At 39.8% G+C, this 13,203-nt stretch overlaps 1 protein-coding gene and 1 long non-coding RNA gene across 3 annotated transcripts in view; one reads left to right on the top strand and one right to left on the bottom strand.

Annotated features, from left to right (window-relative positions):
- LOC138764887 (uncharacterized) overlaps positions 1-13,203 on the bottom strand; it is a 117,773-nt gene that overhangs the window by 45,088 nt on the left and 59,482 nt on the right. The gene's annotated exons all lie outside the window — the stretch shown is intronic.
- The window catches only part of LOC138764879 (potassium voltage-gated channel subfamily A member 2-like), a 47,416-nt gene continuing 42,424 nt past the window's right edge, over positions 8,212-13,203 (top strand). For both annotated transcript variants that reach the window (XM_069941301.1, XM_069941298.1), the window contains exon 1: positions 8,212-8,254. The gene's annotated coding sequence lies outside the window, so the exon portion shown is untranslated. The remainder of the gene's footprint in view (positions 8,255-13,203) is intronic.

Below are 13,203 nucleotides of genomic sequence, written 5' to 3'. Positions count from 1 at the left end.
ACAAAACTCCCACAGTGGCGGTTCTTTAGACACAAAGAAAGCCTTTGACAGAGTAGAATGGAATTATTTATTCAAAGTACTACAAAAATTCAACTTACCAGAGAAAAATATTAATTGGATTAAAGCATTATATAAGGGACCATTGGCAAAAGTGACAGTAAATGGATATGTATCGAGCCAATTTAAATTATGGGATGTCCATTATCTCCCTCACTGTTCGCGTTAGCTATAGAACCACTAGCAGAACTGATAAGAACAGAAAATAAAATAAGAGGGATAAAAATAAAAGAGAAGGAATATAAAATCAGTCTATTTGCAGATAATGTCATAATATTCTTAACAGAACCAGAAATATCAATAAAAAAAATTACATAAGAAATTGAAGGAATATGAAGAAGTATCGGGGTACAAGATCAATGCAAATAAAAGTGAAGCAATGCCAATGAATAATGCGGATTTCACAAAGTTTAAGAAAGAATCACCATTTAGATGGCAAACACAAGCAATTCGATACCTAGGTATACAACTAGATAATCATCTCGGCCATCTATACAAACTAAATTATCAGCCATTAATGAAAAAATTACGACTTAGAGCACTGGAAAGACTTACCACTAACATTGATAGGAAGGATAAACTGTATTAAAATAAACATCTTCCCAAGGATACAATACCTATTTCAATCATTACCAATTCACCTAACAGAGAAATTCTTCAAGGAGCTAAAGAAAATAATAAGGAAATTCTTATGGAAAGGGGGGGGAAACCGAGGATAGCACTAGATAAATTAACAGAATGGTACAAACAAGGAGGCTGACAGCTACCAAATTTTAAGAATTATTATAGAGCAGCACAATTAAGATACCTATCAGATTTTTATCAAACAAGGGAAAAACCAGATTGGACCAGATTAGAGCTAGATAAAATAGGGGAGAAGATAGCTGAACATATACTATATAAGTGGGATGAAAAGTTGGTGCAACATAGGAATTCACTAGTATTGGACCATCTGCTCAACATTTGGAAGAAGATTCACGTAGAAAGGAATAAAATAAATTATCAACTACCAAAATTAATATTGAGTAATCAACTAATCCCTTTCACAATAGATAACCTTTCCTTTAGAGAATGGGAGAGAAAAGGGATCAAAAGAATAGAAAATTGTTTTTCGGGAAATAAATTATTATCTTTTAAACAAATGAAGGACAAATATAATAATATAACTCATGATACAATGTTTGCATACCACCAACTGAAAACCTACTTGAAGGACAAATTGGGAAACAGTCTGAGGTTACCAGAAGGAAGCAATTTTGAATATGTGATTATAGACACAATGATAATTAAAAAATTTATAACAAACATGTATATTAAACTACAAGAAAAGGAGAACGAGGAAACAAGCTGTAAACCTAAACAAAAATGGGAACAAGATCTAAACATAAAGATAAAAAATGAAACATGGGAAAAGCTATGCTCCGGAACTATGAGAAATACAATAAACACGAGGTTACGCATGATACAATATAATTGGTTACACAGGCTATACATCACACCCCAAAAGTTAAATAAATGGGACCCAACAGTATCAGACAGATGTTTTCGCTGTAAGAAGGAAACGGGAACAACAATACATGCAATTTGGGCATGTGAGAAAGTGAAAACATTTTGGGAAGATCTAAACCAAGTATTAAATAAAATCACAAAAAGCAACATACCAAAAAACCAAGAGATCTTCCTTCTAAGTAATATAAGAAATAAAGAACTTGGACTCGATTTGGATGGAGCACAAAAAAGATTTATTATGATAGCCCTAGCTGTACCAAAAAAATGTATTATGTCAACCTGGAAATTAGAAGACAACCTGAGAATACAGCAATGGTACATAGAAATAAATAAATGTATTCGATTGGAAAAAATAACATATAATTTAAAAAATAACATCACAATATTCGAACAAATATGGGAACCATACATGAAACACAATAGAGAAATCCTACCATAGACCTCCACCACCTAAAATGACAGAAGGAGAAGACAACGAAATGAACTGACTCAGTATGTAAAAGTAAAAGACACAAATTTCTTGTTTATTTTTATTAAGTGACGACATTGTTTAACGGGTTTAATGTATCATACAGATTGAACTTTGAATAAATGGGGAGGGGGGGTGAGGGAGGGAGGGAAGGGAGGGGTGAAAAAGGGGAGAAAATGAATGTATATATTCAAAAGAAAAATGTCTGTATGTATTTTGGTCAGTATGGTTCATCATGTGAAAAATAAAAATTTTTTTTAAAAACTCACCACTTCCTTTGGAGATGTTCCAACTCTGACACTGAAGTCACTCAGAAGAATCAACACGACTCCCTCTAGTGCTTGGGCTCTTCCAAGGTCTATGTTGTAATCTTCCTCAGCCATATCCATTCTCTTCAGGTTGGGGGTAACTAAGCTTATGGCCATAGCTTGCTGGTTCCACATTAAAGTGGGCCAAAGGGTCATGAGATATTCACCGGTTTGCCTCCCAGACAACCTCATTCTTGATGGCCAAGTTCACTCCTAGGAAATAGCATTCCTCTTCCAGGAGAAGATCCTTACAGCTGGATATCTCCTGTCTGTTGTGATCTGAATGAGTGTATTTGAGTATGAAATTTAAAAAATCATGTTGCAGCTGTATAAAACTTTGGGTGGGCTGCACTTGGAACACAGTGAGCAATTCTACTCACCCAATAACAGGAAGGATGTGGAGGCTTTGGAAAGCGTACAGAAGCATCTTAACAGAATAATGCCTGGATTAGAGGTTATGAGCTACAAGGAGAGGTTGGGCAAATCTAGGTTGATTTCTCTGAAGTGTCAGATGCTGAGGGTGATCTGAAAGAAGTTTATAAATGTATGAGAGGTATTGATAAGTGAGACAGTCGGAATCTTTTTTCCCAGGATAAAAGTGGCATATAGTAGAGGACATGCATTAAAAGTGAGGGTGGGGTGGGGTGGAGTTTCAAGGGAGCAAGTTTTTTTTTACAGAGTGCTGTAGGTGTCTGGAACAGACTGTCACAAATAGTGATGGAGCAAAAACAATAATAGTATTTAAGAGGTTTCTGGGTAGACACACAAATATGGAGGCACTAGAGAGATATCACGTGCTAGCATAAAGTTTTAGTTTAAATTGGGCGCTATGTTTGGTGCAGACACTTGGGCTGATGGTTATGTTCCTGTGCTGTAGTGTTTTTCCATGTTCACTACACAGTAGCCATGACATGTGTTATGAGCCCAGAGGACCCCAAAACACAGCAGCAATAGATATTCACTAAGACAAATGGTTACTTTAACAAAAGTTGCTTTTAATTATCTTTAAACATGAAAAAAGAATCAAATTTTAACTTATCACTATTGAGTTACTCAACCTAATTTAACCCCCTTCTAATTCTAAGCGCATGTGTATGCAATGTGTGTGTAAGTTGAGAAAAGTTCTTTAGTTCACAGTCCAATCTCACTTCCCATTCCTCCAAGTTCACTGGTTGGAGGCAATTCTTATACTGTGTACAGAATTTAACATTTATAAAGTTCACCAGGCTTTGGTGCTTGAAAGGTAAATGGTTACCACTCAGGAAGGTTCTTGTCGGTTTTCAGAGAGAGATTTGTTGTACGATGGACATCCAGCCTCCTCAGTGTCTTGCTGACTAAACTTGCCCCCTTCAGGGCTCTCCAGATGATAACCTCTTTCTTTCTGGTCACCACAGAGTGCCTTTTTGTTTCTCTTATTCCAAGTGAAACGTTATACAAATGAAACATTGTCTTCCTCATGGGGTTTTCCACAAGCTCGCCAGCTTGTCCTGTTCCAGTCCCAACTGCTGTTGCTGACTGTACCACTGTAGAAGTGACCTGTGTGTGTGTGTGTCTCTCTCTCTCTCTCTCTCTCTTTCTGAGAGAAAGCCTGTTTGACTTTCTCTGCTTGCAAAACCACATGACCCTTTTAGAACAGCTCCAGACAATCTGTGGCTCCAACAAGATCTTTCATCTGTTGCCTTTTGTAAACAAGAATCCATTAGTGAATTCTCTTGGGCACTCTCCAAAGCTCTTGCAAAAGCTGTGGAGCCGATATGTCTATCATTAGCAGAGCTTCAGCACTTCAAATAAAATCTGCTTTAAAGTGTTTGTATATGACCTGCTCTAACAAACCTTTCCCAATTTATCTCCCAAAAACATATCTATATACTCTGTCACACAGGAATTTAACAGAGCAAGGTCCTGATCCAGTGGAAAGGGAGACCATATACCACTACTGTATATATTCATATATTCATTGAATTTTTTGGATAACTTTTTCAGGCCAAAAAGGGGGGGGGGGGGGGGGTGGGGTCAAACTTTTGACCTCGTGTAGTACCTATGTCATTCAAGGAATCGGGAGCTCAGATGGCTAGGACTGAGTGGCAAGTCCATGGTCGAGAGTTCAGATGGGTGGGCAGTAGAGGCCAAAACATAGGTGGGTGGATTTTTACATGTCTAACAAAAACACTTGAATTTTGGGCCAAAGCAGGAAAATTAACTATTTCACACTGTTGAGGATAATACGAGTATATATAGAGTACATGGACATTAATGTGATAAGATGCGTGCATGTGCACACACACAAGCACACAGACACACATAGGTGTAATGCCGATGGTGTCTTATGCTTGTCAGTGTGCTCACACTCAGACAAAGGTGGGAGGGGGGGCCATGTCTCCTGTCTCTTCCTCACTTTCAATCCAACTCCTTTTGACCAGTTTTACTCACAACCTTACCTATCCCTTAACCTCTTCTCCTTCAGTGTCTTCCACCTTGCCACAGATCCTGCTTGTTGCACCCTAACCTTTCTCTCTCATCCTTGATGAACAGCCTCCTATTTTCTTCTCTGCACTGGCTTCTCCTCCTTTTCCTCCTCCTTTTCCTTTGGTCTCTGCTCTTCACCCTCTTCCCAACTCTGTACCCCTGCCTCAAACCCTCATTAAAGCTTGTTCCCTTATCCTTCTACCCTGGGATATGCCAATAAAGAAGAGACTATTTTCTAAATGGGGAAAGTATTCAGAAAGTGGAGGTCCAAAAGGACTTAAGAGTACTAGTTCAAGATTCCTTAAAGGTTAACTTGCAGGTTCAATCAGTAGTAAGGAAGGCAAATGCAATGATAGCATTCATTTCAAGAGAACTGGAATATAAAGACAAATATGTAATGCTGATGGTTTACAACACATTGGTCAGACTATATTTGGAGTACTGAAAGCAGCTTTGGGCCCCACGTCGAAGGAAGGATGTGCTGACGAGAGGAGGTTTACAAGAATGATCCCAGGGATGAAAGGATTGACATATGAGGAGTGTTTGATGGCCCTGGGCCTGTACTCGCTGGAGATTAGAAGGATGGGGTGGGGGGAATCTCAGTGAAACACGATGAATATTGAAAGGGTTGGATTGAGTAGACATGGATAAGTTGTTTCCAGTAGTAGCACAATCTAGGACCAGAGGGCACAGCCTCAGAATACAAGGACATCCCATTAGTACAGAGATGAGGAAGCTTCTTCAGCTAGAGGTTTGTAAATCTGTGGAATTCATTGCTACAGAGGGCTGTGAAGGCCAAGTAATAGGGTATATTTAAAGCAGAGGTGAATAGGATCTTGACTAGTAAGGGCGACAAAGATTAAGGAGAGAAGGGAGGAAAATTGGGTTGAAAGAAAAAAGCACATGTCAGATGTGGAGTGAACTCTGTGGGCTAAATAGCCCAACTCCACTCCATTCTCTCAGCAACAGGTCAGACTAGCACGTGGATCGTTAGCAGAGTTCGCATGTCGTGGGCACCAATGCAGGCAGTTGGTAGATCTGCATGACCCCCTCACTCAACACACTTTCCCCTCTCTTTCCATGCCCTGTAGACAATTTCCCATTCTCCCCATCTGTTTGCCCTCCTCTCTGACCTACCCCACCCCACCTGGTTCACCACTTTGTAGTTAAAAGCTATTTTATCTATTTCAGGTAAACAACTGAAGCCTCTCCCACTGAAACCTCACCTGCAGCTGCCTGGTGCATCAGAACCCCTACAATTTAAACTAGCAATGAATCTGGACCCCACCGAACCTTTGATGGTGGGGGGGGAAGCAGAATGAGTACATGAAACTCAGCAACCCGAAATTGGTGGCAGAGTGCAGCAGCTATTAAATCCACTGCGTGGATCTGTCAGAGACTAGAGTTCAATCTGACTTCCTGCACTATCCATAGGGAGTTTGTATGTTCTTCCTGTAACTGAATGGGTTTCCTCCAGAGAACTTGCATCATCTAGGCTGTACCGCATAGGATGTGCGAATAGTTTCTTGATGGTCAGCATGAGCATTGTTACCTGAGGGCCCTGTTTCTGTGCTAAATGATAATGGCAAACACCAAAATCACCCAATTAGGTGACACGAACAATAGTGAGCTTATAAAGGAGAGAGGCCATTCAGCTCCCAGAACATGCCTGAAAAGTTTAAGTACAAATTTGTTCTTCACAGCAGCGCCCTTTGTTCCACTCCACTCTCGTTCAAACTTGCCATCAGCCCCAACCAAACGGGAATTGCCACAGTCCCAGGAAGAGACGTCAACTCTCCAGAAGTTCTAAAACCTGGCAGAAGACAGCTTCAAGTCACAAATTCACAAACCCCTTGTGATGAGAGAACAAGTTCAAAGGGTTCAAAGAGTGACAATCCCGGGCACATGTTAATACCGAAGCGCAAACTTTATTTATAGACCGCAGGAGACACACACACACACACACACACACGCACGCAAAAGGGTAATGTAAAAAACCATGCAAATCTGATACATTTTAACTACTAATAGTCGCACTCCCGATGGTACAGTGAGGGTTAAAACAATCAGTACCTGCCACCCTTCCCCTGATGAGCAGTTATGGCACACCAATTAACAAACATATACAAATCTAGCTTTTAGTTACAAAAGGTGAGACATGACAGTCTCTACCACATTTATCCCACAAATAGCCCACGCCCTTTTCTGGCACACACCTTACAATTAGTCCTCCAAGCTCAAAACCTGGAGTGGAGTTCAGGAATGGTCTCAAGGGGAGAAAACAATGAAGTAGCCCAGGTACTGGGTTTTATACTACAGCCAGACAGGGGCCGATCCAGATGGGCCTATGTGACCTTATGTGAGAAGGGGGACTAATTGGAAGGTGTCTTTCCTTGTGGGTAGGTCTGACCTTTATTGACATAAGAAAATTGCTTTTGTTCTGCGTCTTGTGTGGGTGGTCAGATGACTAGGCTGTAAGCACATGGAAACTGTCCTTTGTTCTGGTCATCTTCCTGTCTAACCTGTCAGATAACCCTCCGTGTTACAACCCATGTATGAAAAGAGCAGGAGATGTTTGTGGTCCTAACAGACAGATAAGCATTGATCATCTCTGAGAAAAAAAACAGGACATGATCTGCTGCAGGAAAGGTCATTGCCAGGGCCTGTTGGAATGTCCTTCTCCCAGTGACTAAAGAATTCCTCCTCATCTAGAGTCTTATCAATCTCACTCTGCTTCATATCAAGCAGAAATGCAGGGAGCAGCATCATCATGTCCTTTTTTGACCTCTGTCAATCAAGAGGGTCTGTAGAACATCCTTCTCAGCTTTTGCTGGCTGCAGAAATTCATTTCCATTTTACATGAGAGAGAAGCAAGTTTCAAAAGCAGCATCTCAACCCTCATGCTGCTCAGTCACTCGAGATTTTTCAACTCACCGTCACTTTCTTGCACTAACCTCATTTCCCTTGTGGCCAGCTTTTGCAACATTCAGTGATGGAGGTGAACATGTCCTGACATTTGTCTCCTCTTGTCCCAATAATCGACCCAAAGCAATACTGTTTATTTCAGCTCTTCATTCACACAGGATTTTTTTTCTGTGCACTTCTCTGCAGGTTTTCTGTGTCTTCTTACATGAAAACAAACTTAAAATATTTATTGAATTTCTCTCCCAATTCCCTATTTCTCAATACAATTTCTCTTTCCTCCATCTGTAAGTGGCCTGTGTTAATTTTTCCATCTTTTTATTCTTCCGTTGCCTGAGCTTCCACATTCCTGACAAGGGTTCTAGCCCCACAAGTTGGCCTATAACCTGTTAATCTTTGCTCTTCCTCTTTCCTCTCCTCCTCCCTCTCCCCACCTTCTTATTCAGACGTCAGCCAGATTTTCCACATTCTTGATGAAGGGCTCAGGCCTGAAACATTTTCCTATGGATGTTTGTGTGACTTGGTGAGTTTCTCTAGCAACCCAGAAGCTCTGCCTTCTGCCGTGAAAAGTGCAGGCAGACATAGTAACAAAGTGAGTTTAAAAGCGATTTGGTCATGATAAGAAAGGTTTAAAGGGCTATGGGCCAAATATAGGCAAATAAAACTAGCTCAGCCATGCAACCTCGAGAAAGGGCTGGTATTGAACTATTTAGCCTCAATGTCTTTTTCATAGGCAGCTGTAAAAGAAAAAGGGCAGAAAATTGAGAGGAATAAATGCTATGACGTTATCAACAAGGCAAGTACAGGGAGGTGTGGGATTTATTAAATGATTTCCCCTTTTTATAGTATATTCAGATATTGCGAATTCCCAAATGTAGCAGAAGCATGCTTTAAGTGCAAATCAAGAGTTTGGAGAATGAATAGGGAGAGTAATGGCAAAGATTCAGATTTGCAGAAAGAGGTAAACGAGACAGAAAATAAGAGACAGTCCCATGAATAGTGGTTACTAGGTAGGAGGCAGACACCTTTGACTTAAGGTAATTGCCATTTTTTAAATTAGTCATTAATATTTGAAGTGTGTAGTAGTCTGCATTTTGGATAATTGTTAGTGTGATATTCATTCTCTGATATATAATACCATAAAATATTCTTTTTGATGGACTATTTTGAAATGTTACATTCTGGATGACAGTATTTTTGTTGAGTACATGTTGCAGACCAATAGTTTTCCTTAAAGCTGTGGTTACTTTTAAGCACTCCAATCTCTATGGGGATTCATAAACCACCACCTATCCACTCTGTCATCTTTGACATGGTTTGAACTATGAGATTTATTTAGTGTTGTGTAAGTCACCTCCAGTTTTGCATTATTATTGTTTGGATTTTTTTCTAATCTCCAATTTGTGGCTAGCAAATCTCCTTTAATGAACGATAAACAATGCGTCTCTCCCTTTGTGAAAATCTTTCAACTTCAGCACAAAACCCTGATGTGGTAATTAGTTGTTGCTGCATAATCAAGGATATATACTGTTAAAATTATAGACTAATTGTGTTTAAATCCTGTGCTATCCCAAACTAAAGCCAATATGACCACTGGCGTAGCACAGATAAATTTCAATATACCTGTACCGTATTTTCATAATTGATCTTATCAATGGCTGCACTGTGGAAGCATTCGCAAGGGATAGAGTAACGTATTTTCACTGATATAACTCACACCACATATAATGCGCAGAAAATCATAAATTGTGTAAAATTATTTTCATATAAATCCCGACTGGAAAAATCAATTGGCATTTAAATGGGAAGTGAAACAAAGCACATTCTGCCACAGTTAATCTCCTGCAATTAACATCCAATCAACTTTCTCCAGAGGTGTCAATTGCACATTATATAGATAATATCCTACTGCAGCACCTCAACAAACTTTATGGAGAGGAATCAATTGTAGTTTTTAGCCTGCAATGTCGGGAAAATCATGGAAAAAAATTAATTGCTGTCCGTGCGATCCATAGATTAAATAGGTCAAAAATAGGCTTCAGAGTTGAGCAAGATTTTAATTCTAATGTTGTCTCAAATCAGAAGTACTTGATATGTTAATCTCCTCCCTCAGAGACGGGTCTGGCCAATTAACATTGATAAGGTGCAGTCCCATAGCCAGAATGTCCTATTTATAAGAATACCATGGTACTCACTACAAATAAATATTCCCAAGATCAAAATTTCCCACGTTATAAATTCCCAGTGCGTCTTTCCCACGGCTGCTATCTTTTGTGCACATTCTTTCAATGCTGCTATTATATTCCCACACTCACTATAAATTGCCAGTTCGACTTTTGAATTCCTGCTATTAATTCTTTCAACATGTAAAAATATTCTTGTATAGTGTGCACATGCATATAATGCATGGGGGGGGGGGGGTACTTGGTTTGTAAAATATGCATATAATGCTCATATTATATACATAAAAATACGATAACTGATATTTTTACATGAGTACTCTGAAATATCCTTAGCAGTACGGCAGTATCTGTGGTTCAAGAATTTGATAGCAAAGGGAAATAAGTTCTCGTTGTGTCACTGAGTGCTCGTCTTCTGGCTTGTGCACAATTTTCCTTATGTGAGCAGAGTGAAGAGGACATGGCTGCGTGACAGGAGTCCTTGAAGGCAGAGGCTGTTTTCTAAAGACACTGCCTCTTGCAGATGTCCTCGATGGAGTGAAGACTGGTGATGTCGGAGGCCAAGTTAACAATGCTCTGGAGTTTTCTGCTGTCCTCAACATTGCCACCTCCGTACCAGACAGTGATGCTCTCAACAGCACACCTGTAGAGGTTTTCAAGTCTTCAATTTCAATTGTTTCTTCAAGAAGTATTTTCAGAGGAGTTTAAAGTGAAAGCAATGACTCAAAATAACAATTTATGTTAATTTTGAACGGCTCCAACTGGCTTCGAACCACTGACCCCTGTAAGACTAAATGCAAGATGACAAGCTTTCAAATAGTAAATGGAAGTGACTCTGTTAATATCCGCACATTGCACAAAAGCTTTCTATGGTTTTGTGGTACCAGAAGAATAATCTTATTCTCAACATTAATAAGACTAAGGAACTTATTGTGAACAGGCAAGGGACCATGCATCTACTTTCATTGACGGGATTACAATGTGGAGGGTTAATGCCTTCAGGTTCCTGGGAGTTCACGTATTGGAGGACCTCTCCTGGAGCCAGTTCATCAACGCAACAGTGAAGAAGGCACACCGACACTTCTACTTTCTAAGAAGTCTGAGGTGATTTGGCATATTCACTATCAAACATCTATGGGTGTACAGTGGAAAATATCCTGATAGGTTCCATCAAGGCCTGGTCTGGAAACTTGTGTGCCCAAGAATGAAGAAAGTTCCAAACCTAGGCTCAGACCTCCCATCCATTGAAAACATCAATGTGAGAAGCTGCCTCAAGAAGACAGCCAACATCATAAAGGATGTTATAAAGTCACAATCTTATCTCACTGCTTTTTTTTAATATTTGTATTGATTTTAATAAAGAACTTATACAAACAAAAAGAGTACAATTCAATGAGATAGTATGGATAGTTACACAAATTAAATAAGACACTCTGTACACCACCAACACACACCAAATACCAACCACATCCAAAATTCATATTCTAAATAGTACATTGGAAAATAAACTCTAATAATATAAAAAAAGGAAGGAAAGAAGAAAATAGTAGAGGAGAAAAATTCAAACCCCTCACCTAACCACGCTGCCAGATGCTATATATTAGTATTAAAAGAAAAACGAAGGCAAAAAAAATTAATAAAAGGAGCATGGAAAAGATACAAGTCAAATAATTTTATTACATTGAAGTAAAATCATAAAGTAAGAGAGTGAGTTATAAATGGCCCCCATAACTTCTGGAATCTTATATCTGAATTATTAATTGAATAACAAATCTTTTCCATGTTCAAACAGGACATGATGTCACGCAACCATTGATCATGAGTAGGTGGGGCAGCATCCTTGCATTTAATAAAACTGCACACCTCACCAAAAGAGAGACAAAAGAAATGGAGTGACTCTGAGCCAGAGATAAAGAAGAATCATTCCCTCCTGTTGTACTGAAGAGGGCCATCAAATCTATATTGAAAATTTTTGATAAAGAATGGAATCTCATCTCACTGCTATCTTCAGGCAAATGGCACAGAAGCCTGAAATCTGGGACTTAATGGTTAAAGAATAATGTACTCCAACAGGCTCTTAAACTCCCCCATACTACACTAACCTTGCACATAAACTACTCCAGGACCATCAAAAGGTCTCTCTGCCCTTCTGAAATGTCTTTTTTTTCACGAGCAGCAATTGCTTATCTGTTCTTTTCTATTTATTATCTTTTGTTTTCTATCTTGGTGTACTGTGGTAATTTAATTAATCCTAAGGTACTTGATATATATTACACACTTTTTAGGCTGCAGCTAGTAAGAATTTCAGTGCATCTGTGTATTATACTTATGTATGACAACAGACTATTATTTCATGATGGCTAGGCATTACTTGAACCAGGTAATTCTTTGAACATTGATATGACATGAGAGTTTATTGTCAGATATATAAGTACGACCAGGAGATGCATCAAAATTCTTATTTTTAGCCACATAGGTAATGTAAGATACGCCAGCAACAAGGCTCTATCTCCCAAACAAGGAAAACCTGGCAAAGTTGGTGAGTCTTTACTTGACTCCACCACTCACTTTAGAAGCCACAGAACTCAGGTGGAAGCGAGTTATCCTCATCTGAGAAAGGGCTGGATATAGTGGACATGGAGAAGATATTTCCAGTATTGGGAGCGTTTTGGATGAGAGGCCCAGACTCAGAATAAAAGGATATCCTTTGAAAATAGAGATGAGGAAAGATTTGAAATAAAAACTCAATGCTTCAGAAACTCAGCAGATCAAATAGCACATGTTATCTTCTTTCTTTCTTCTTCTTTGGCTTGGCTTCGCGGACGAAGATTTATGGAGGGGGTAAAAAGTCCACGTCAGCTGCAGGCTCGTTTGTGGCTGACCAGTCCGATGCGGGACAGGCAGACACGATTGCAGCGGTTGCAAGGGAAAATTGGTTGGTTGGGGTTGGGTGTTGGGTTTTTCCTCCTTTGCCTTTTGTCAGTGAGGTAGGCTCTGCGGTCTTCTTCAAAGGAGGCTGCTGCCCGCCAAACTGTGAGGCGCCAAGATGCACGGTTTGAGGCGTTATCAGCCCACTGGCGGTGGTCAATGTGGCAGGCACCAAGAGATTTCTTTAGGCAGTCCTTGTACCTTTTCTTTGGTGCACCTCTGTCACGGTGGCCAGTGGAGAGCTCGCCATATAATACGATCTTGGGAAGGCGATGGTCCTCCATTCTGGAGACGTGACCCATCCAGCGCAGCTGGATCTTCAGCAGCGTGGACTCGATGCTGTCGACCTCTGCCATCTCGAGTA

Source organism: Narcine bancroftii, chromosome 5, assembly GCF_036971445.1.
Source record: "Narcine bancroftii isolate sNarBan1 chromosome 5, sNarBan1.hap1, whole genome shotgun sequence".
NCBI classification, from domain to species: Eukaryota; Metazoa; Chordata; class Chondrichthyes; order Torpediniformes; family Narcinidae; genus Narcine; species Narcine bancroftii.
Note: the sequence above shows the minus strand (reverse complement) of the source record. Positions and strands in the feature narration are given on the sequence as shown.